Below are 25608 nucleotides of genomic sequence, written 5' to 3'. Positions count from 1 at the left end.
AACCAACAACCCACTCTATGCCACTGTACAGTATTATATGTTACTGTCATATTTTTAGATGGGCTATTTTTATAGTGTTATTGGGTGGGTTTTTTTTGCTTTTTTGTAAACCACTTGGAGACTGTTTTTGGTATTAAGCAGTAGATAATTATATGAAATAATATGCCAGATTCAGGTAGGTAGCCATGTTAATCTGACGCAATCAAAAATTAAAAAATTGTCCAGTAGCACCTTAGAGACCAACTAAGTTTGTTCTGGTTGTAAGCTTTCGTGTGCATGCACACTTCTTCAGATTATATTACCCATGGTCTCTAAGGTGCTACTGGACAATTTTTTAATTTTTAAAAATTTAAATAATATGCCAGTGTACCTGGGAGAAAATCCTACTACTGGCACTTGTATGGAGTCTGAAGTTGATCATCAAAGTTGACGACTGATTTAAACAAAACATTGTTGTATACATTTCTGACATTCAGTTTTAGAAGAGGCCTCTAGAGATATGTATTGGCGCTTAGACTTTGCAAAAATGCGTGAAATCATTGGGAAAACTCAAAAAAATTTGGCAAGTTAAGATTTTATCCACACAAAACAAAACTGGGTATTTGTTCCAGATTCTGTCACAGGTTTGGCCTGGCTCTACTTAAGTTAATAGAACCAGGGAGACTTGTGCCAGCAAAAGCTGGTGGCACACAGGTGTCTGGGCAATTAGTATTTGCGATGAAAGGGCAATGCCTTTGGGAAATGTCAGAGCACCCCCATTTTGCTTTTCCCATTAATCGGGTTAGAATCTCAGGCTTGACAAGCTGAAAGTGGAGGGGCTGCAATGACATTGGAGTAGCTAGATTGTGCCTTCATCTTTGCAAGTGCACGTTGCGAAGGGAGATCGATCTGGGAATCAGACGTTTGCCAGGAAAGTAAGAGAGTTGGGCAAGATGATTAAGAGGGAGACAGAAAAGCTGCCTGATGAAAGGAGCTGGGGGGTGGGGGCGGAGATCAGGAATATTTTCACTACCCATCAATTTAAACTCATCGACGAATCAATCAATGGCCTTTTAACTAATTAAGTGATAGCATACTGGGTTTTAAAAAAACCCATTTAGTACACCACCCAGAAGCCTATTTTAGCATTAAAAGGTATATATATTAATGATGCTGGTGATGATTCAGTGCACAGCCATATACTGCAGGTACTATAAGTCACAATTGTTGCCTGAAATAGATTGTATTTCTATTTAGATTTTAGTAATTCTTTTTTAAAACTATTTTGCATGTCTTTAAAAAACTTTTATAGGTGACACAGATCCAAGAAGAAAAAGGAAGGGGTATACAGGATCCCACCCACTAGCAATTCTGTCTAAATGTGCACCTATCCATAAATATTAGCATGTGCACATTTTATGTACATGTTTGCCAACTGGTGGCCTCTGTTTCAGTAATGCATCTGGTGATGCGGAAGTGGCCACCTAATCAGGCCTTGGATTGATTTGGACAGGTCCTGTGAACGGGTTCTGCTCCCAAGGTACTGTATATCAGGCTGACAATTGGGGTGGGGGAGAGAAGGAGGGACGAGGAGAAGGAGGGGCAATGAAGCCTGGCAGGATAGTATTTGGCAGGCCTGACATATCAGGCAAAATTGTGCTGGACGGGTTGATCACGCTGGCCAAAATGCAGGAGTCAGGCCCTTGCCCCATGCAGCACTCTTGCTGAGATCTGCCCCTGTTCTTGCGAGTTCGTTGGCTGCTTTCATGCGTCAGCTGCATGCAAGCATTGCAGGCTGAGTTCCTTTTTTAATTTTAATTCTTTTCTGTTACAATTTTTTCACATTCATACATTAACCAATACAACCATAACATTAATCACTGACTTCCCTTCCCCGCCCCTTCCACAGTTCATTTTAGTTATCTATTACTGCCGCATATTCTAATTACTCCATATTTTCCCCTCTGTCTCATTATATCTCTGCTTAGTTTATACTGCTGAAGTTACTCCAATGTTTTAACCTGTTCACAATAATTCTTCAGATATTCTACAAACATTTTCCAAACTTCCTTGTAACCTCTTTCTTCCTGCTCTCTCATTCTTTTACTAGGTTTGCTAATTCTACATACTCCATCAGTTTCATCTGCCCGTCCTCGCTCATTGGTACTGTTCCTCCATTTCTGAGCATATAGCATTTGGGCTCCCATAGTTGCATAGAGAAACAAGTTCTTTTGATCTCTGGGGACATCTGACCCTATCATTCCTAGAAGAAAGGCTTCTGGTCTTTTTACAAAAGACCTTTTATACATTTTTTTTCATTTCATTATATATCACCCCCCAGAAGTCTTTAGCTAATTTACATGTCCACCATGAGGGCTGAGTTCCTGATCACTGGGCTTTGGTGGTGATTCCCTGGATGCTGAGGAGAATGGCTGCCATTTTGGGATTCTCTGAGCTATGTGTCTTCCTTTCCTCTCCTGTGCTGAGTATGTATAAAAAGGACAGGGAACCTATGACCCTCCATGTGCTATTGGACTACAGCTGCCAACATCCTGACAATTGGCTATGTTGGCTGGGGCTGATAGGAGCTGGTGTCCAACCACACATGGAGGACCACACATTTCTAACATATAGGAAACTGTGGCTATTCCTCCACCTGTTGTATCAGCCTGCACCTCCCATAACTGGAGTACCAGCTTCCTTGACCCAGTTTGAATGGGTTTGGAGGAAATTCAAGTTGGCTCTCAGACTGTAATATAAAATGTCAGTCTAGGTATTCACACCTGGGTCCCACGAGGAGCTTAATGAAGGCACATCAACCAGTACTTCTGAGTCAGATCTATAAATGAAGAAGAACAATATGCTTGGTTCTATGTTGCAGTTTACAACCCTTGATGCATGTCAGCAGCAAGTACCGTCTGCTGAAATTGCCTGGAGGCCTCAGTGAAAAGATCTGCCACAGTAGGTTGGTGTCAGGTTACAAAGTACATTTGCTACTAAGGGCTTGTGCACACAAACTTTAATGTTTTCCTCCTCTACTTTTCAAAAAACAATCACGCCCCATCATGCCCAAGGGTGTCTAAATCCCCAGTCCTTATATCCCATATAAACTTTGAAATTAACTCTCTGATTGTGTAACTGGCGAGGGCCAAGTTGTCCACTCTTCTCACCCCACAGAAACAACTTCCAACAGGAAGGAAACTAAAAATGGGAGAATGAAGGCATACAATGTGGCTTATTATGCAGATGCTAACTCATGAAAAATTCCCCACACTGTCTCGTGGGGCTGATGACAAGTATGTGACATCTTTTTCTCACTCTGGCAGTGATTCATATCAACAGCAACTCAAGACGTGAACATTCTGGACCAGTGTGGACTAGGGCACTTTCTGTAGGACTCTCTCCACTGCCCTACCATGACCCAGAGCTCAACCTCCTCATCTTCAGAGGAAAAGACCATGGATTCAGAGGAGGAGAATATGCCATCTGGACCAGTTTGAGATCCCAGCCTCCTCAGAAGTTCCAGCACCAGAAGAGCCCCTACACTGCTAGTATCTTTCTGGTCTGAAGCATTCATGATGCCATCTTCAGACTCCAAGGATCCAAAGCTATCTTCTCCCGGGTGCTGAGGGGAAAAATAATTTGTGTATGCACTATCAGTGTGAGAAAGCCACTCCCGATCTCCGGAGGGGGGGGGGGTTGCGGGCTCACGCCCCCAGCCACAGCCATCAGTAGGGATTCCCTACTGATTATTATTCATATCCAGCGGCGGCCGCCAATGGGCTTCCGCTAGGGGCAGGGCTTCCCAGGGGCACTTAAGGTCAGGGAAGCCCGGGCTCGCCCCTTTCCTCTTCTGCAGTGGCCGGGGTATTGTTATGCAAATGAGGACGGGGGGGAGGATCGCCATCACCTCCCCCAATGCTTGGAGGGTAGTTCGTTAAAGGACTCCAGGGAGCGACGCCTCGTCCAAAACCTACGGAGGCTAGGGCCTAAAGCGCGCTCCCGAGCGGTAACCCCTGGGGGAGTGCCTACGGATGTGCATCTCGGGGGCTCCCCCTGTTGGTGCTTAACCCTCCCCGGTTAGACCGGATAGACTGTTAGGGCCAATGCCTAAGGCCAATACCGCTCTTACCTGTAATCAATAAAGTTGTGGCCATTTTCGCCCATCAAACTTAATTCTGTGGTCTGGTGTCTTTATTTACTCCATCTGTGGGAGGGGGCGGGTATTGCCACGCAAACACATCATTAGAGATCTGAAACCTGACACTTTTGTTTGTTAGTCTTCCATATATGTCACATCACATTCTTGTCAAGATAATACCTATTCTAGCACTATTTCCACATCCTGGAAGAGAAAAGAGAGTTTTGTGTGTCTCCCCGAGGGAAATGAAAAGCTGTGGAGAATGAAACCAGTCCAGCATAGCCATTATGAGTACTCTTTCTACCACAGAACATCTTTTGTGACTGGGTTGCTGTTATGAAGTATAAAGAAGCAACTGAAGAAGATGATCTATAATGGCAAATAGGGTGCTGTCCCACCAACTGCAGTTTTTTAACTTATATTGGGCAAAAGATCACAAGTCTTTTAATCAGCATATAAACAGTAGTTCTTGAGCCTTGGGGGTTTGGACTACAATTCCCATTGTTCTTAGACAGCTTAGCCACTGCACTAGGCATGGAAAGATCTCTTGTGCTACCTGATGGGTGAGATCAGTGACCAACTAATGCACCAGGGGGCCTTATGCACACATGGTGAGATCTAGTAGCAATCTGCAAACTCTGGTGAAGTCTCTGGGGAGGATCAGTTCCACAGAACTGTTTATGGAGCAAGACTCTTGGGCCAGCAACTCTTCTCCCTTCTGAAAGCAGGCCTTTCAGGAAGGTGAGGGGGGTGGTTAATGGCTGATTCTAATTCTGATCCCCTCCGCAGTGTGTAGATGACTTGCTGAGAAACTCATCTCCCTGTGTTGTTTGGAAGTTCATAAGTCACAAATCACCAAGCCTGGTGAGGGTATCAGTGTGTCATCTGAAGAATGTCAGAAGTGCAACTCTATTACGTTAAGGGGAAATTAACTTGCCCATTTATATTAGGCAGCTAGTTCAAAGCACAGAGGATAGAAATGTGTTCAGTGAACCACAACTTCTGAGATGCATTACATAATTCTCTATGGATCGTATATCACAATTGTAAGGAGGAGAATACTGAAAACACACAGGCAGCATGAGCAGAGGCTTAAAAAAAATAGCAGAATGTAAATCACAAATTTGGCATGCATAGGACTTTAAATTACCTGGGTCATTATAACCTTATTTCTTCCATTCAGTATAACAAGGGGCTTTTAAGTGAATGTTTTGTGATGATGATGGTGCTCTGATTATTTCTGGCAGAAAAAGAAGAAGCAGTGAGCTGCTTTTGCCTCTGATGAAGCTGCCTGTTGGTTGGGACTTTGGGACGATTGGCTTATTGAAGACTGCAGGCGCTTATGCTAAGAATAAAAGAAAAATGAGGTGTGCTTTCAAAGTCAATAGATACCCTCTCAGTACTCGCAAAAGTCTGTACCCTGCTTAGTGTGCGAATTGTACAAGCATGTCATCATGGTCTGGATTTATGGCTCAATGCTTAGGACAAGAATGGGGAAGATGAGCCCCTCCAGCTGTTGATGGATTCCCAACTTCCACCAGCCCAAGTTGGCACAGCCAATGCTTTTTAGGCATGGTATTAATTCTTTGCAAATGGGAATCAATAGCAGACAATTGGGTTATGAAACCTTCGCCAGCCAGGCAATTATTTGTTTGTTCATTCATTCATGGAAGCATTTCTAACCTGCCTTTCAGCTGAAAAAAACTGCCAGAAGGACTTAGCAAAGGTAAAGGGACCGCTGACCGTTAGGTCCAGTCACGGACGACTCTGGGGTTGCGGCGCTCATCTCGCTTTATTGGCCAAGGGAGCTGGCATACAGCTTCCGGGTCATGTGGCCAGCATGACTAAGCCGCTTCTGGCGAACCAGAGCAGCGCACGGAAATGCCTTTTACCTTCCTACTGGAGCGGTACCTATTTATCTACTCGCACTTTGATGTGCTTTTGAACTGCTAGGTTGGCAGGAGCAGGGACCGAGCAACGGGAGCTCACCCCGTCGTGGGGATTCGAACCTCCAACCTTCTGATCGGCAAGCCCTAGGCTCTGTGGTTTAGACCACAGTGCCACCCGTGTCCCTGCCAGAAGGACTTACATAAAGTTAATAAAAGAAGACAGTTTCCAGTCAAAAGAGACACAACACAAAAGAAAATGGGAAGAGGAGGGAAAAGAGAAACAAGCAAGCTTAGGCAATAATTCTTAAAGACTAATTCCTAAAGAATTAGACAATAATTCTTAAAATTCTTAAACAAGTTAATGGCCATATTCACATGCAATAACAAGCCATAGTTTGCTTTGGGCATATTTGTGGTTTATTATGGAGCAGCTAACCATGGTCACAAGTTAAGATGTAATGGAGGCCAAGGCTTCCTGGTTTGTTTGTCCTGCTTGAGCCAAAGAATGAATGAAGTGGCAGCAATTGGACAGCGTGCACCAGCATGCTGCATGTTCATAGCAGATCCTGACTAAACATTAGGAAGAACATTTCTGATAAGAAGAGCTGGCTGATAGTGAAACAGGCTCCCTCAGAAGGTGGTGGACTCTCTATCATTGGAGGCTTTTAAGCAGAGATTGGGTGGTCATCTGCCATGGATGCTTTAGTTGTGATTCCTGCATTGCAGTGGGTTAGACTAGATGACTCTTGAGGTCCCTTCCAACTCCACATTTCTGTGATTCTATGGTAAAACTCTGGCTTATTGTTATGAGGCCACTCTTTACCAGGAGTGGCTTGCCCGATGGGACTGAGCCACAGCAATAGCCACTTACCAAGAGGGTCAGAGGTGAGATGGCAGTAATGTTGGGGCTGCGTGGTCTCTTGGGCAAGAGTACTGATTCGGCTTCCTTGTCTCTCAGCTCCCATCTTGATAAGACACTGAACTGAAAAGCCTGCCAAAAAGTTGCTGATCAAACTTGTACTCGGTTGTGGTTCTATTTCAATCTGTATTTGTTGCCTCGTGTCTTCATTCTGTCCATACAAGTCAAGGAAAGAAAGAGGACGCAAGTAGCTAGACATATTTAAGTTTTGTTTCTGATGAGGATGAGGTTAAGCCACGGGCAAAGATGGGTTTAAAGAGTGCTGTTGCCACTTCAACACACACTTTCTTTTATCTTAAATATGCTGTGCAAGGCTTACATCGAATCACTCTGTAAATCCAGATTTGGGGGGGGGGGGGAAAGAAATTATTATTATTATTAATTCAATTTATATACCACGCTTTGTCAAAAGATCCCAGGGTGGTGTACAGCGTTAAGAACACCTTTTCTGGAGGATCAACAGTAAAAAGAAAGAATAGAAAGAAAGAAAAAGATGCAATGTCATCCGGCTGATCTCTGAACCCATTTGTTGTGATTTGAGGAACCATCTCTGGACCTTGAATAGTAGGATAGGTTCTGAAGCTAAGCTTTGGTGTAAAAGGTAAAGGTAAAGGGACCCCTGACCATTAGGTCTAGTCGCAGATGACTCTGGGGTTGCGGCGCTCATCTCACTTTATTGGCCGAGGGAGCCGGTGTACAGCTTCCGGGTCATGTGGCCAGCATGACTAAGCTGCTTCTGGAGAACCAGAGCAGCACACGGAAATGCCGTTTACCTTCCCACCAGAGTGGTACCTATTTATCTACTTGCACTTTGATGTGCTTTCAAACTGCTAGGTTGGCAGGAGCAGGGACTGAGCAACGGGAGCTCACCCCGTCGCAGGGATTTGAACCGCCAACCTTCTGATCGGCACGTCCTAGGCTCTGTAGTTTAACCCACAGCTCCACCTGCGCCCCTAAGCTTTGGTGTATTCGAACTCAAATTAAGCCCCATTCCTGGCTATAGTGCAGAACCAGAGTTCCACAGATCACAACAAGCAGAGGGGGCTCAAGACAGGTAGAGCTTTTCCATCTAGGGTGACATTTCATCAAGCTTCTCAAAATGCATTAATCTATGGATAGGGAACCTGTGGCCTTTTGAGGTGTTGCTGGACTTCAACTCCCATCATCCCTGACTATTGGCTGGCATTGATGGAAAAAGGAGCCCCAGTCGCACCATCAAAGCCGCGAAGTTCCTGCATTAATGCTTCCACAGAGCACTCCAATTCCAACCATGTATGGCATTTTGTTTTGTTTTGTTTTGTTTATTGCAGCTGGCAAGCCCTGCTGTAATTTCAGAGACGTTATTATTACGGGCTACAGTGTAATGGAATGTTTCGGGGATTTTGTTCCATGGTAGTTTGCGGAGAATTCGATTGTGTGCCATCATTAGGCGTGCAGCGCAAAGGTGGGGAAACTCCTTGCAAAGAACCCAAGGCACAGGCATGCTCTGCATAAATGTGTGTTGCTTTCTTACTTTATATCCGATGATTGATAAGGCGAATCGCAACACCGCCTTTGTGTTTGTGTACCACGCCTATTCCATACACCTCCAGCCAGCTCATGAACAACTGATTCACAAATTATAGTCCCTTGCTGGCACTCTGCCACAGCAATCGTATAGAAACAATTTATTGCTGTGTCTTTTCCAATCTCATAACAAAACCAGGCATAGCAAGGAGCTTGTCCAACTCATGTTGAAAGTAATTGGGCCTTTGCCACTGATTTTGTTTAACCAGAGCAAGGTGGGAAACAGCGCTGATCTTATTTAGTTTGCCTCCTCCTGGTGAAATATTTTGTGTGGGTGGGTGCTGCATCATGTCATCTTATTGTGCACTTTCTCTCACCTGCTGGCTGCTGTGATGGTCATAATTCCTAATGCTGTACAGCTGGCAGAGAGAGAAAAAGCAAGCTGGTCGTCATAAAGTCACATTTGCTTGTCATAGGTGAGAAATATATATCTTTTGCCCTGTTAGATGGATTTAAAAGGGTAAGTTATGCAGATGGAACAGCATCATATTAAATTACATATTCTACGGGTTAAATGGAACTGTACTGAATTGCACAATATTATATGGGTTTAACTGAAGTGTATTAAATTACATAACATTATGGACTTAACTATACAGCTGCAAATACAGTGGTACCTTTAGTTACAAACTTAATTTGTTCTGGAGGTTCGTTCTTAACCTGAAACTTCTTAACCAGAGGTGTGCTTTTGCTAATGGGGCCTCTTGTTGCCGCTGCGCCGCTGGCACATGATATCTGTTCTCATCCAAGGGCAAAGTTCTCAACTCGAGGTAACTCTTCCAAGTTAGCAGAGTTTGTAACCTGAAGCATTTGTAACCTGAGGCGTTTGTAACTTGAGGTACCACTGTATAACGTTTTAAGTGTGTTTTAAGTGCATTATACAAATGTGACACTAGATGGCGATGGTGAGCTTATGGCAAATTCAATATATTTTTCAAAAGATTTTTTTTTTAATGTGTCCAGAATCCACCTATGAATGGTGATGTTTTCTTACTAGTGAGCTGCCGAAGCTTCCTCAGGCTGTTATAGGGGTTGTTTTGTTTTAAATGGTGCAATGTATTTATATTATTGTTTTTAAAATTGTTGTTTCTTGGAAACCGTCAGGGAACAAGCCACTAACAAGTCTAATAAATAATAATAGTAAGTGTTACCAGCGGGAAGGTAAACAGTGTTTCCGGGTGTTGCTCTGGTTCTCCAGAAGTGGCTTAGTCATGCTCCACATGACCCGGAAGCTGTATGCCGGCTCCCTCGGCCAATAAAGCAAGATGAGTGCCGCAACCCCAGAGTCGGCCACGACTGGACCTAATGGTCAGGGGTCCCTTTACCTTTTAACTACAAAATGGAAGTGGGGTAGGGTGGGGAGAAACAGCTCCATCACCTGTGCTGCCTGGTGGGTGCCCTGTAAGGCTTAGGCGGTAGCTCATTCCTCTGGCGCAGACTCCCTCCCTCCCTGACTTCCATAGGATTGCTCTCCCTGAAATCTGCACAGACTGAAGGCTTTTATTATTCAGAGAAAGGCTGCAGAAATCTTCTCTCTCTGCCAGCGCACTGCCCAGATGTGAAATAAATATTTGCAGCTTCTTGACATTTGCCCAAATTCCATTTTACCATTCAAATTCTTAATGACAGGTTTGTAAGTGCAATTTGCATTATGAATGTGACATTTTGTTTCTAACTCCCCGCACTTTCTAGATTAGGGGGCCTGTCATTTTTTAAAAAGAAAAATAGAAATTAGCTGGATGTCGAATATGAAATAAGCTGTCAAATACTAAATAGTTGTAGGGGTGGGTACCAGCCATAAAATTTGGGAAGCAGCCTGATCTGTTTCAGAGCCACTCATATCTTTCCATCTCAGATTGTTATTTGGGACTGAATTAGAACAGATAAAAACGAAACTCTGTTCTCCCCCAACCCTTTCACTATACCAGGTGTCAGAGCCACCCGAGGTCCCAGCTCACAAGAGACCAAAATCCAGTCCAAGTTATATACAAAAGGTTTTATTGAAGAACATTGTTGTCGTTACATCCAAGCTCCGTGGCTCAGCATCTGTTACCCTTAGATGTTTGAAGTCCCCTCTGAGTCAGTCCCGCCCCTGCACCAGCTTAAGAGGCTTGTACTGCTCCACCTTTTCCTCTCCTTCCTTTTCCGCAGGGTCTTCCTGCCCCCCTGTGCTCCCTCCCTCCGGGACTCCCCCGAGGCTGAGTCTTCTGACGCCTGCTCCCCCCTCCTTCGTGCTTTGGGACCAGGCTCCTCCTCAGGGCTCTGCTCATTTCCGCGCGCCTCCACATTTGAACTTGGCGCGCGTACGTTGCTTCTGACCTTCCTTTCGACCGTTACGCTACTCTCGGTACTACACTCCTCCCCTTCCGGCAGGACGTTCTGCTCCGAACTCCTTCCCCTCTCTGCTTCCTGTTCTGCTCTTTCTGACACACTGGCCACTCCACCCCCTTCACTCCGTTCTGACGGAGAGGCCGGTCCCGATCTCCAACCCCCACTGGGGATTCCCTCTTCGTTCCCCTGCTTCTGACTGCTTCCCTCTCTACTGCCCCTTGGCCTGACCAGGGGGGCTCCCTTTTGGGAATCCTCGGATTCACTTGACGGACTCACTGACAACCTCGGGTCGTCGTCGTCCTCTTCCTCGTCACCCTGGGACCCCTCCCCCTCGCTCTCTGTCCCTGAAACCCTGACACCAGGGAACCTAAAAATAATAACAATTCCGCCCGCTCTTTGTAGAAGCATACATTTGCAAGCTTTGAAGCCCCTCCAAAACTGAGTAAGCCTGTGATTTTAGGCAGATATATTCAGGGGTTTTCATACATGCCCTCGTTAAAGTTTGGGGTTTTTAAAAAAACTGTTTTATTTTCTGCAAGATTTAGATATAATTTGTAGGCATACTCATTCTTTATGAAGAGGCAAAGCCTGCTAGATTTTTTAAAGGCAGTGTAGGTAATGAGAGAGTTGGAGGCTTAGATTCTACCCTTTAGCTCATTATTGGGGTTACTTTCATTTTCCTACCCAGTTGTGTGTTAACCTGTTTCTTCGCCTGACTTGGGACTCAGCTACATTGGCAAAGAAAAAGAGCTTTATATGCATTGAATATGCATTATAACACTGTGGCGGCAGATGGCGCTGTGGAATTCTGTTTTTGCCAACCTGATTTCTCATACAAAGTTTACAACGTGTTTAACTGAAATGCTACTTTGATGTGTCTAGAATAGATCCAGCCATAGCTGTCAACTTTCAGATTTGAAAATAAGGGATCAGCAGCCTCGAAAATAAGGGATCAGCAGCCTCACCTGTCCCGGGGACAGTCTACGGGATATCTAACAATCCGGGATAGCAGCGGGAAGCAGCGCTAAACGGTGCTGGAATAAGGGAATTTCCCGCATAAAAGGGAAGATTGACAGCTATGGATCCAGCCTCGGTTGTGAAACTGGATATACACTGTTAAGTTCTTATTTAATATAAGATAGCGGTATTATTAGTTAACTAACTAGCTAATTAATTAATAAACATGTCTATATACATTTAGTCATTAAAAAATCAGAGCGATTTATTACAATCATACATAGAACCATACAGTAAATCATACAGTAAAAACATAAAAACAAATCAGAGATCAATTAACTATTACAGAAGGATGTTTTCTCATTTGCCAGCATAAACTTGGCAGTATAGGAAAGTTTCCAGCCTGGTACTTAAAGGTTAAACAGCTAATAAAACTGTCCTAACAGTTTGCTGTAAGGTATTACTGGGTTGAATCAGTTTCTTTATTTTAAATGTCAAGCACTATAACAATACCAAGTATTATTGTTGTTCATTGCGATGACAAACCTAGACAGCATCTTAAAAAGCAGAGACATCACCTTGCCAACAAAGGTCCGTATAGTTAAAGCTATGGTTTTCCCAGTAGTGATGTATGGAAGTGAGAGCTGGACCATAAAGAAGGCTGATCGCCGAAGAATGGATGCTTTTGAATTATGATGCTGGAGGAGACTTTTGAGAGTCCATGGACTGCAAGAAGATCAAACCAATCCATTCTTAAGGAACTCAGCCCTGAGTGCTCACTGGAAGGACAGATCCTGAAGCTGAGGCTCCAATACTTTGGCCACCTCATGAGAAGAGAAGACTCCCTGGAAAAGACCCTGTTGCTGGGAAAGATGGAGGGCACAAGGAGAAGGGGAGGACAGAGGACAAGATGGTTGGACAGTGTTCTCGAAGCTTCCAGCATGAGTTTGACCAAACTGCGGGAGGCAGTGGAAGACAGGAGTGCCTGGCGTGCTCTGGTCCATGGGGTCATGAAGAGTCGGACACGACTAAAAGACTAAACAACATCAACAACAACAACATCAACAACAACAGTATATTTTTGGTACCACTGCTGAGTGGCTTCCAACAGAATATAAAGTAAGTATTCTGTCAATAGATTTGGTCATACCTTGATTTTTATGTTACTGGCTCTGATATCAGGCAGACTACAAATCCGGGTGAATTAACTGAAATGTAACAAATCGGGCAAATGTGGAGTGTGACCCGTTCTCTGTCACTTTTTGGAGGTTTGAGTTCTGTTCTTAACCAACTGCATTGCCTCTTTTGGCTCTTTCAATCTGTCTCATTTAGAAGTTTGCTCGTTTTGTCAGTTTCTGCCATTTGATGTAGAGAGCAGAGCTGCAATCTTTCAGTCGGTTAGTTACACCCACTTGAAGCACATTGATTTTTTAGCTTCAGGTCAAGTGGCAAGGTGGCAAACGACAGCTGGGCGCTGCTGCTCAGGCAGAAGCTCCTTTGAAACAAAAGGAATATCTGCTGCACACATAAATGATTTGTAGGATTGCAGGAAAAAGGGTTGATCGGGAGTTTCATAATGTCAGTTTGCATTTCTTAGTGCAAAAGGTGAATCTGTTGTGTAGAGATCTTTCCTATTCTGATTAATACAGAAGGATTCAGGAAGCTACTGGAAGGTTTCTTCTCTGTGTGAAAGAAGGTTCTTGTTTGGGTTATACCCATTACTTTTTTTCTTTAAAAAAATGTTTAGGGTTACTCTCATTTTGACTCAAGAAAATCACCGTTTTACAGTTCGAATAAGGAAAAATAAATACAGTAAATGGACAAAAGTGCAAAGTTTCACAAAATGTTTAGGGGTATGCATGCCCCCAGAAAAAAAAGCACTGGTTATATCTTCTGAGAAGCTGAGTACAGCTGGTTTAAACTGGTTCTGTTATCTTTCTGTCAAGGTCATACTGACTATAATAGTCAGTCCAGAAGGAGTCTAGGTCTCACTCACTCTCTCTTTCTTTCTCTCTTTTGTTCTGGTGTTCTGTACATAGTATGCTTAGTGTAAAGGCTTAGTCTTATTATAAGTACCGGTAATTGTAAGATTGTTAAGTGGATTTTCTTTTTCTTTTTTTAAATAATATTTATTAAACGTTTCCAATTACAACCAAATAAAAAACAAAACATCCAAATTTAAAATCTTATTTTCCATAACATCTTTCCAGGACTTCCCCTCCCCTCCCCCTCTTGTATTCCAATTCTTACTTATAAATTCAGCAATTTCTTATCCCAAATTTTGAACTTATTGTCATTGACCCAATTTAAAAATATTTTCCCATCTCCTAAAATCGACCTGTTCCCTTCCACGCGTTCCCCCCTTTAACATACATTACAGATTAAAATATAATGAAATAAAATGTAGTTTAACACCCTTTGGATTCCAAATTTCCCTCCCCCTTTTCCCGGTTGCGTTCCCAAAATTTATCAACATCTGATGTCTTCCTGGAGCTCCCACAATTTATTTAAGCCATAGTCCTTTACCAGTCATCTTTAATTTCGAATGTCCAATCTTGGAAGGAGTCTGTCTCAAAAAGGCCCATTTTTTCCATCCAGATTTTTATACATTAGGAGTAAAAACTCCAATTTTATTTCTTTAAACCTTTCAGGTCTGGATGTCCCAAATGTTCCTTCTTTCAACTTTATCCAATTCTTGTTATTCTTGTTATTCTTGTTGTTCTTGTTGATCTCTCTCCTTTTCTTTTTCTTTTTTCCCCCTGTTTTCCTGCACAAATGTTCTAATTCCAAAAGCTTCAAATTCAGCTGCAGAGGCTCTGTTATTCAGGAACAAAACATAATGCCAAGTCCCTTCCATTTTTCAATAGATAAGTCTATTGTCTTCTGTAGTATGTCAGCCTCTGTAGTCAAAATAGTGTTCCATTTCTGCAGTTTCCCAGGAGATAGAAAGTTCTATTCAAATTCCATGTCAACAACTTGTAATATCCCTCGGCTCCTCTAGGTGGGTTGCAATAACTCAGTTCCCTTCCAGATCACCACAATCAGTCCAAATAGCTTGTTATTCCTTATTTTAAACAATTTGTATCCAATTTATAACAAATGTAACCGGCAAAGTCCTTGTAACAAAGTTCTCATTTTGTTCTTCTGCTTTGACAGCTCTTTGACAGCTGTCAAAACCTCTCTTTGTCTTCTCCCGGCGCTCTCACAAAACGCTCCCAGGGTTCCGGGGGGGGGGGTACTTTTAAATCAATTCCACTTTTCTCCTCTAGCTCAGTCTTATAGTTTTCCGTCGCGAAATTAATATCTTTGTAAAAATAGGGTTGCACTCGATCTTAGATGTCAAATCCTTTGCTTTAACTCCTCTACAACAGGGGGGGGGCTGACTTCCTTTTTGCGCCTCCCCCGCTCGCTCCGAATTTTTAAAAAATTTGTCCCCCTTTTTAGTCCAGGTTCCAATTACTCACGGGTTATTCTTTTAGGTCCAGATTTTCAATAGAAGAAGCCAGCGCTCTCCGTCGAATGGCATGCGGCTTCGCTCGGCAGGGGAAGCGGAAGACTCAAAGCACCACCCCCCCCATCACCCGTTCCGTAGCCTTTAAAAAGGCTCCTTCGCGGGCCGGGGGGGAGCGCAAAAGGTGCCAGCCGAGTCACCATGTCCATGGGTTTCAGCGCCCATGGTTTTTGAGGGTCCCCGCGTCGCTGGCACGGTAGGACCCAGCCCCTGCCGAGCAGGCTCCCTCCGGAGCTCGGAGGGAGTCCGCCATTCGGCGATGGCGCCAACCCGGAAGTCCCTGTTAAGTGGATTTTCTTATGGACAGTGCCACTTCTGAATGTATAGGATTTGTGACCATTATGCTCATTTGCCTTCAGTAGCAGTAAAGCTCTGCTGTCTGAAATATTGCCTCTGGTCTATTTTTGGGGGAATCCTGCAACGAGTTTAAGTTTTTCCTCCCCACGTATGACACATAATCCTATTAATTCCCATACTAACGGAGCTTGCATTGCGCAACCTTGACCACAGTTGCCCATGCATTGGAACCTCAATATGTTACTGCTATGTACTCTATGGGGGACTACCCTTCAGGCTGGTCTGAAGGCAGCAGGTAGTGGCGGCTAGGTCGCTTGTGGGGCAAACTACCAGCCAGTGCTGGATTTATATATAGGCCAAGTAGGCTGAAGCCTAGGGCCTCTAAATCGAGGGGGCCTCACCAGCGCTCCCACTCCCCAGTGGGCAGTCTCCCCTCTTCCAAAATTGCAAACCCAAGACTTCATGTGAGGGCAGGGCTACTCGGGCCTCTAAATCTAGGGGGCCTCACCAGCCTGCCCTCTCCCCAGTGCCGCAGTCTCTCCTCTCCCAAAATTGCAAACCCAATACTTCATGTGAGGGCAGGACAAGTTGGACCGCTAAGCACTCGTCAGGAGAGCTATGAGATTCAGATGAGGGTCAGATGCCTTGTCAACCCCATCAGGTATATAACAGGAAGAGTGCCCAGGTCTCAAAATGTTTACAAAGTTCAGTTATTGCAAAAGTTTTTCAGTGTTAATTTTATGCATTTTGAAAAATGAGGGCTGGGATATCAGCAGGTGCTAGAGAATGAGTGAAAATATTATTGTTTGACTTTAAGGTAGGGTTACCAGACGTCTCTGGTCCCCGGGGACAGTCCTCAGATTTGCAAATCTGTCCCCGGACAAATTCCGTCCCCGGAATGTCCCCAGATTTGCAAATCTGTCCCCGGGAAACGTGGCAGCGGCAGCCTTAGCAGCCCAGAGCCAGCCTGGTAGTGCAGTTGGCTCTGGCTGGCTTCAGGAGCTGCTCACTGCCATGGCGCCCGCCATTTTTCCTGTGCCACGGCAGCGAGGAGCTCCTGAAGCCAGCCAGAGCCAATTGCACTACCAGGCTGGCCCCTCCTGGGCAACAGTCACCTGCCCATGACTCCTGAGCCTCCCCTGATCTGTCAAAACAAAGGGGGAAGATGATATGGGAAGGCTCAGGAGTCATGGGCAGGTGGCGCACTGTTGCCCAGTTTTTTAAAAAACTCTGTACATTTATGTTTCACAGGGTGCGAAAGAAGGGCTTTGCACTTTTATACAATATGCATGTGTGCTTGGGCTCAGGGTCTTTTGCCTCACCATCCCCACTACTGACTCCCTGTGGCTACTCAGCTTCAAACAAACCAACAAACAAACAAACAAACAAACAAACAAACAAATAAATATTTATTTATTTATTTCCCCGGATTCATTGAAAAAAAAATCTGGTAACCATACTTTAAGGTGGGTGGAAAAATGAGAAGGAATGGAGAGATACTGAGTACAGTATTTATTTGAAAGGGCAACTTTTTCATCAACGCTATACTTATGGTAGACCGTGCACAATTTAGCTCTTGGGCTCGCCTTCATGCTTCCCCCTATGGTTTTAATAAGTAGCTCTTCTTCTACTAGACATTCCACTAGGACATGGGTTACAGGAATGCCAAAGAGAGCTGGAAACATTAAAGTATTTTCAAAGCAGTTAGCTAACTGTTATCTAATTGTATTTCTACAAAACTTATATATGCCTCCTGCCCTCTGAATTGGAGCACAGAGGTGGGGGAGGCTGGGGGATAGCAGGAAGAATGAAATAATGCCAATTACTTATATGAAAAGGCTGGTCAAATATGCTGTGGCACATTTAATAGGTGTTGGCTTTCTGATGTTTCTGAGTGTATTTCAAGGGTACACACCAAGGGTATGCACAACTCCTGCCTATCTTCCGGAAATGTCACACTGATCAATCTGCTAACATTTGCAAAGCTTGCTGAAGCTGCAAGAGCTTCCTAGAACCGCTGTCATTATCACTACAGTGGCTACTTTGGCTAAAAGGCTCCTGCTGCTTTTTTAATGGTGCTGCAGAGCGCAGAAATCACATGACAAAGAATTGTCACCTGTCACATCATAACAGCAGGGGTTGCTCAATGCTTTGTCACCTGGAACTTCAACAATAGGTTTTGAGCTACTGCACCTTGTGATGGATTTTGCAAACTGGGAATTATTTGCGCAGATGATTGAAAATGGCGCTTCTGGTGCTGGTGGGTATTTGAGGGGTGTGAATTTGCAGCTGGCTAATCAGGGCCAGCCCAATTGTTAGGTGCAGTGAGGTGGCAGCCTTGGGCAATAGATGCAAAGGGATGGGGAGAGCTGGGGAGCCTTCGATCATCATCTGAGATCCTTTGTGTGACTTCCCCATGAGAAGTCCAGAGGGTGGCAACATGGGAACGGGCCTTTACTGTGGTGGCTCCCCGTCTGTGGAATTTTCTCTCCAGGGAGGCTTACCTGGTGCCTTCATTTAGGTGCCAGGTGAAAAAAGTTCTCTGTACATTTCCAAGCACAATTCAAAGTGTTGGTGTTGACCTTTAAAGCCCTAAATGTCCTCGGTCCTGTATACCTGAAAGAGCATCTCCACCCCCATCGTTCAGCCCAGACACTGAGGTCCAGCGCCGAGGGCCTTCTAGCAGTTCCCTCATTGTGAGAAGTGAAGGAACCAGGCAGAGGGCCTTCTTGGTAGTGGTGCCCACCCTGTGGAACACCCTCCCCCCAGATGTCAAGGAAATACAATCTTTAGAAGACATCTGAAGGAAGCCCTGTATTGGAAGTTTTTAATGTTGTAAGTTTTATTCTGTTTCTATTTATGCCAGAAGCCTCTCAGAGAGGCTGGGGCAACCCAGTCAGATGGACGGGGTACAAATAAATTAGTATTATGAGTATGAGTATCATTTGGCTGATTAACATTCTATGGCCTTTGAAATGTGCTTTGAAGCATGTTATTTGATTTTTTTATGTTTAGTTGTGCATTTTGTGCTCATTTTGCATTTCTGTGTTGTGAACTGCCCTGTGATTTTTGGATGAAGTGTGGTATATAAATTAAATATATATTAATAACCATCATCTTCCGTAATAAATTAACAATGACTTCTATCTGTTTGCTTGGAAGATTTAATACTGCTTTTAAAGTTGTCGCTTATAAACAGTTGCACACCAGCCCTCTAGGAAAGCTGCACAGTGCATCTGTGTAGGAACAGCTAATTGCAGTGTAAATGGATTTGCAGAAAAGATCTCTCCTGAGAATGAAATGTTTGGTATGGGAGATTTTTCTTGAAACCTTCCTACATTCCCTCTGTGTATATGATACATATAATATTTAGTGGAAAAACCCTCTCTGGGGAATTCTTGCTGCCTTTCAAGCAGCTTGCTTAAGATGTGTAGCAGCAGATTGTTGGTAGCATGATAGCTTAGAAATAATGATGCACTTAGCCTCTTTGCAGGTTGATCGCATGGTGTTGCAGCACAGGTTTAAGCAACAGCAACTAAATGTCTCTTGCAAGTGGCATAGTCTCATAGTGTTGCTGCTACCCCACCAAAATCACCTCACGCCTAGATTGCTCCAACTGGGGCAGCTTGTTACAACTCCCATCATCCCTCACCTTTGGCCATATTGGAGGGGATAATGGGAGTACAGGCCCAATGAGGTCAGGAGGGGCTCAATTTACCCACATTTGGTCTACACAATGACCAGCAAAGGGATGTTTTCAACAGACTTTTGTCTGGTCTCACACATTGCACCAGGTGAATATTCTTTCTATCACACCTGTCCCCTGAGCAAACCAAAGTGAAACCACACTAGAGCAAAAGTGACTTGTTGACAAATGTTCAGAGTGTGGTGAATCTTCCCATTTTGCAATTCAAACTAGGAACAGTTTGATTCAACGATCTTGTCCGTTGCCTCGGGCAGCTAAATGTTTAGGGCTCTTGATTTTCAAACTGTCTTGGGTTTGGGGGAGTTTATCAAATGAATAATGTTGGACAGGCTACTGCCCTGGCAGACTGCTTTGCCCAACACGACTGACTTTTCCCTGCGAGGTGCAATGTACATGGGAACGATCAGTGTGATGCATCTAGGAGGTGCATTTGCAGTTCACAGTGGGCCAAGTGAGGCTCATCACTGCCCTGTGTAAACTGTCTCAGAATCCTGGGATAAATGACTGTGTGTCAGCCATCAAGTGCTAAATGTCAAATCTCAAACCCTGTTGGATAGAGAAATATCAAAGGGTGCTAAATACAGCTGTCATATATTTGGCAGACATTCAAATATTCAGAAAGAACACTGAGAGGAATTTTGAGGAGCAGATTTGTTCTGCTGTGAATGAGTTTTCCCTCAGCACTGGTATAGTAAGAGGACTGTATATAGTGGTATCTTGGGTTACAGATGCTTCAGGTTACAGACGCTTCAGGTTACAGACTCCACTAACCCAGAAATAGTACCTCGGGTTTAGAACTTTGCTTCAGGATAAGAACAGAAATCGTGCTCCGGCAGCGCGGCGGCAGCGGGAGGCACCATTAGCTAAAGTGGTACCTCAGGTTAAGAACAGTTCCAGGTTAAGAACACATTAAGTTCTTAACCCGAGGTACCACTGTATGTTGTTCTGTGATAATATTTCATGAGCACAGGAATTGCCATGGTGTGCAGGATTCAGCACCCTGAGACTCACTGGTTTCCCTTGCCTTGCCTTGCCTTAAGTATCTAGTCATTTAATAGTGAAATGACAATGAACGTTCGGCTGTTTCCAGAGTTAGTGGATGTGGGGTGGATGATTATATCCAGTTGCTGATCTTTTCAAGACTGTTTGGCTACTTCCAGGTATGCACTTTCAGCTTTCTCTGGTGAGGAATTTAATTACCTTGGCTGTGTACAACTTGGACTTTTAACTAATAATATAATAAAGAACAGTGAGGTGGTTGGTTCTTCAGTACAAGCTCAGCCTTGAGCTCCACTCCAGATTGTAGGTTTTGTTGCTGTTAATGCAAGTAGGAGACAGGAGTGGACTGTTATCTTAACATGTTTAGGGAAGCTTTTAAGATTTGATGAATTATTGTATTTTAATATTTTGCTGGAAGCTGCCTAGAGTGGCTGAGGAAACCCAGCCAGATGGGCGGGGTATAAATAAAATTATTATTATTATTATTATTATTATTATTATTATTATTATTATTTGAGGGTTGGGTTGGGAGATACTACACAATGTGGTTGGCAGGTGAGAAAATTAAATGGGAGAAAAAATGAGTTAACATAAGAAGACAAAATATGAAGGGGGAAGAGTAAGGAGTGCAGAAAGAAAGAGGGCTGACCTGAAGTGAGCAGGAAAAGATCAAAAGTAAATAAAGCAGTTCTGATTTCTTTTAAAGTTGCCATTTGCACTGAGCTGTACAGCTGCTATTTTGAGGACTAGACACAGACATCTCAGTGTTTCATGCTGAGAGAAAGTTTTAGCTAATGGAGGTGGTTCTTTTTAAGGGTGTTTTCAGGCAAATGATTAAATGCCTTCATTGCATGTAATCTGCCTAATATGAAGAATCAGGACAGCCCCTGGCAATGCGCTCTGAACTCTGGAAAAGCTAAAACAGGCATGGAATAGAGAGACAGAGATTCTTCATTTTTTAAAAAAAATTGGTGATGATTATGATGGAGAATATCACAGTACCCTTTAAGTCTTCCCTGTTTCGCACAGGTGCTGTTGTCAGCAGCTTGGCAGAAATACCAGCTCAGCGGCTTTAGATATAGGTGACTAAGAGTGCAACAGCAAGGACTTCCTGTAGGATATTTTCCCCCATCCTTTTCTTAATGACACATCCTTTAAAAAAAATTGATTTCATTTCTAGAAAGGCAGCTCCCAACATGTGGATGTAAAATAATATGCCCCAGAATGAGGCTGACACTTCTTCTTTTGTCTGCTTATGCACTCCAATTCCTTCAGAATGATTGGTCAAAGGTAAAAGGTAAAGGTACCCCTGCCCGTACAGGCCAGTCTTGACAGACTCTAGGGTTGTCCGCAGACACTTCCGGGTCACGTAGCCAGCGTGACGAAGCTGCTCTGGTGAACCGGCAGGACCGGTAAGGGCAAATCAACATGATGCCCTGCAGATGTTGTTGGACTCCTGTGCCCATCGGTCCTGCCCAGTGGTTGTGGATGATCGGACCTGTAGTCCAAGAAGCATTAGAAGGTAAAGGTAAAGGGGCCATTAGGTCCAGTCGTGGCCGACTCTGGGGTTGCGGCGCTCATCTCACTTTACTGGCCAAGGGAGCTGATGTTTGTCCACAGATAGTTTTTTCTGGGTCACGTGGCCAGCATGACTAAGCTGCTTCTAGCGAACCAGAGCAGCACACGGAAACGCTGTTTACCTTCCCGCCGGAGCGGTACCTATTTATTTACTTGCACTTCGACATGCTTTCGAACTGCTAGGTTGGCAGGAGCAGGGACCGAGCAACGGGAGCTCACCCCATCATGGGGATTTGAACTGCTGACCTTCTGATCGGCAAGTCCTAGGCTCTGTGGTTTAACCCACAGCGCCACCCGCGTCCCAACAGCATTAGAAGAGCACCACCCAAAAACATCAGAAGTACTGTTGTTGTTGTTTAGTCGTTTAGTCGTGTCCGACTCTTCGTGACCCCATGGACCAGAGAACGCCAGGCACCTCTGTCCTCCACTGCCTCCCGCAGTTTGCTCAAACTCATGCTGGTAACCTCGAAAACACTATCCAACCATCTCGTCCTCTGCCGTCCCCTTCTCCTTGTGCCCTCCATCTTTCCCAACATCAGGGTCTTCTCCAGGGAGTCTTCTCTTCTCATGAGGTGGCCAAAGTACTGGAGCCTCAGCTTCACAATCTGTCCTTCCAGTGAGCACTCAGGGTTGATTTCCTTCAGTATGGAGAGGTTTGATCTTCTTGCAGTCCATGGGACTCTCAAGAGTCTCCTCCAGCACCATAATTCAAAAGCATCAATTCTTCGGCGATCAGCCTTCTTTATGGTCCAGCTCTCACTTCCATACATCACTACTGGGAAAACCATAGCTTTAACTATACGAACCTTTGTTGGCAAGGTGATGTCTCTACTTTTCAAGATGCTGTCTAGGCCTGTCATTGCCCTTCTCCCAAGAAGCAGGCGTCTTTTAATTTCGTGGCTGCTGTCACCATCTGCAGTGATCATTGAGCCCAAGAAAGTAAAATCTCTCACTACCTCCATTTCTTCCCCTTCTATTTGCCAGGAGGTGATGGGACCAGTGGCCATGATCTTCGTTTTTTTGATGTTGAGCTTCAGACCATATTTTGCGCTCTCCTCTTTCACCCTCATTAAAAGGTTCTTTAATTCCTCCTCACTTTCTGCCATCAAGGTTGTGTCATCTGCATATCTGAGGTTGTTGATATTTCTTCCGGCAATCTTAATTCCGGCTAGGGATTCATCCAGCCCAGCCTTTCGCATGATGAATTCTGCATATAAGTTAAATAAGCAGGGAGACAAAATACAGCCTTGTCGTACTCCTTTCCCAATTTTGAACCAATCAGTTGTTCCATATCCAGTTCTAACTGTAGCTTCTTGTCCCACATAGAGATTTCTCAGGAGACAGATGAGGTGATCTGGCACTCCCATTTCTTTAAGAACTTGCCATAGTTTGCCGTGGTCAACACAGTCAAAAGCTTTTGCATAGTCAATGAAGCAGAAGTAGATGTCTTTCTGGAACTCTCTAGCTTTCTCCATAATCCAGCGCATGTTTGCAATTTGGTCTCTGGTTCCTCTGCCTCTTCTAAATCCAGCTTGCACTTCTGGGAGTTCTCGGTCCACATACTGCTTGAGCCTTCCTTGTAGAATTTGAAGCATAACCTTGCTAGCGTGTGAAATGAGTGCAATTGTGCGGTAGTTGGAGCATTCTTTGGCACTGCCCTTCTTTGGGATTGGGATGTAGACTGATCTTCTCCAATCCTCTGGCCACTGCTGAGTTTTCCAAACTTGCTGGCATATTGAGTGTAGCACCTTAACAGCATCATCTTTTAAAATTTTAAATAGTTCAGCTGGAATGCCATCACTTCCACTGGCCTTGTTATTTGCAGTGCTTTCTAAGGCCCATTTGACTTCACTTTCCAGGATGTCTGGCTCAAGGTCAGCAACCACACTACCTGGGGTATACGAGACATCCATTTCTTTCTGGTATAATTCCTCTGTGTATTCTTGCCACCTCTTCTTGATGTCTTCTGCTTCTGTTAGGTCCTTTCCACTTTTGTCCTTTATTGTGGAAATCTTTGTACGAAATGTTCCTTTCATATCTCCAATTTTCTTGAACAGATCTCTGGTTCTTCCCATTCTATTGCTTTCCTCTATTTCTTTGCATTGCTCGTTTAAGAAGGTCTTCTTGTCTCTCCTTGCTATTCTTTGGAAATCTGCATTCAATTTCCTGTATCTTTCACCATCTCCCTCGCATTTTGCTTGCCTTCTCTCCCCCGCTATTTGTAAGGCCTCATTGGACAGCCACTTTGCTTTCTTGCATTTCCTTTTCATTGGGATGGTTTTCGTTGCTGCCTCCTGTATAATGTTACGAGCCTCCATCCATAGTTCTTCAGGCATTCTGTCCACCAAATCTAAATCCTTAAACCTGTTCCTCACTTCCACTGTGTATTCATAAGGGATTTGACTTAGATTGTATCTTACCGGCCCAGTGGTTTTTCCTACTTTCTTCAGTTTAAGCTTGAATTTTGCTATAAGAAGCTGATGATCTGAGCCACAGTCAGCTCCAGGTCTTGTTTTTGCTGACTGTATAGAGCTTCTCCATCTTTGGCTGCAGAGAATATAATCAATCTGATTTCGATGCTGCCCATCTGGTGATGTCCATGTGTAGAGTCGTCTCTTGTGTTGTTGGAAAAGCGTGTTTGTGATGACCAGCTTGTTCTCTTGACAGAACTCTATTAGCCTTTGCCCTGCTTCGTTTTGATCTCCAAGGCCAAACTTGCCAGTTGTTCCTTTTATCTCTTGACTCCCTACTTTAGCATTCCAATCCCCTATAATGAGAAGAACATCCTTCTTTGGTGTCACTTCTATAAGGTCTTGTAAGTCTTCATAGAATTGGTCAATTTCAGTTTCTTCAGCACAAGTAGTTGGTGCATAAACTTGGATTACTGTGATGTTAAAAGGTCTGCCTTGGATTCGTATCGAGATCATTCTATCATTTTTGAGATTGCATCCCAGTACAGCTTTCGCCACTCTTTTGTTGACTATGAGGGCCACTCCATTTCTTTTATGGGTTTCTTGCCCACAGTAGTAGATATGATGGTCATCCGAACTGAATTCACCCATTCCCGTCCATTTTAGTTCACTGATGCCCAGGATGTCAATATTTATTCTTGCCATCTCATTTTTGACCACCTCCAACTTACCCAGGTTCATGGTTCTTACATTCCAGGTTCCTATGCAATATTTTTCTTTACAGCATTGGACTTTCCTTTCGCTTCCAGGCATATCCGCAACTGAGCGTCCTTTCGGCTTTGGCCCAGCCGCTTCATCAGCTCTGGATCTACTTGTACTTGCCCTCCGCTCTTCCCCAGTAGCATGTTGGACGCCTTCCGACCTGAGGGGCTCATCTTCCAGCGTCATATCTTTTATATGCCTGTTGTCTTTGTCCATGGAGTTTTCTTGGCAGGGATACTGGAGTGGCTTGCCGGTTCCTCCTCCAGGTGGATCACGTTTGGTCAAAACTCTCCACTATGACCTGTTCATCTTGGGTGCCCTGCTCGGCATAGTTCATAGCTTCTCTGAGTTCTTCAAGCCCCTTCGCCACGGCAAGGCAGTGATCCATGAAGGGAAGTACACCATTGGTAAAAGGGAATAACATTGATATCATGTGAAAGGTAGACTCAGGTGAAGAGCAAAAGCAAGATGAAATTGAGACACTCAAGTCAGAAAGGGAAGAGTCAGCAGTCAGCTCAGCTTTGTATACACAATCCAGGTACATAGAGCCCACACATTATGC

General features: G+C 44.2%; 1 protein-coding gene across 4 annotated transcripts in view; it reads left to right on the top strand.

Moving 5' to 3' along the window:
• Window positions 1–25608, top strand: part of CPNE4 (copine 4) — a 276677-nt gene that overhangs the window by 26357 nt on the left and 224712 nt on the right. Inside the window, exon 1 of one of the 4 annotated variants that reach the window (XM_083705874.1) lies at window positions 12837–12901. The exons of the other annotated variants lie outside the window; for them this stretch is intronic. The gene's annotated coding sequence lies outside the window, so the exon portion shown is untranslated. Of the gene's footprint in view, window positions 1–12836; window positions 12902–25608 lie in introns of those variants that run through there. 4 annotated transcript variants of the gene reach the window in all.

Source organism: Podarcis gaigeae, assembly GCF_964106915.1.
Source record: "Podarcis gaigeae genome assembly, chromosome: 12".
Classification (NCBI taxonomy): Eukaryota; Metazoa; Chordata; class Lepidosauria; order Squamata; family Lacertidae; genus Podarcis; species Podarcis gaigeae.
This window is presented reverse-complemented; position numbering and strand designations above follow the sequence as displayed.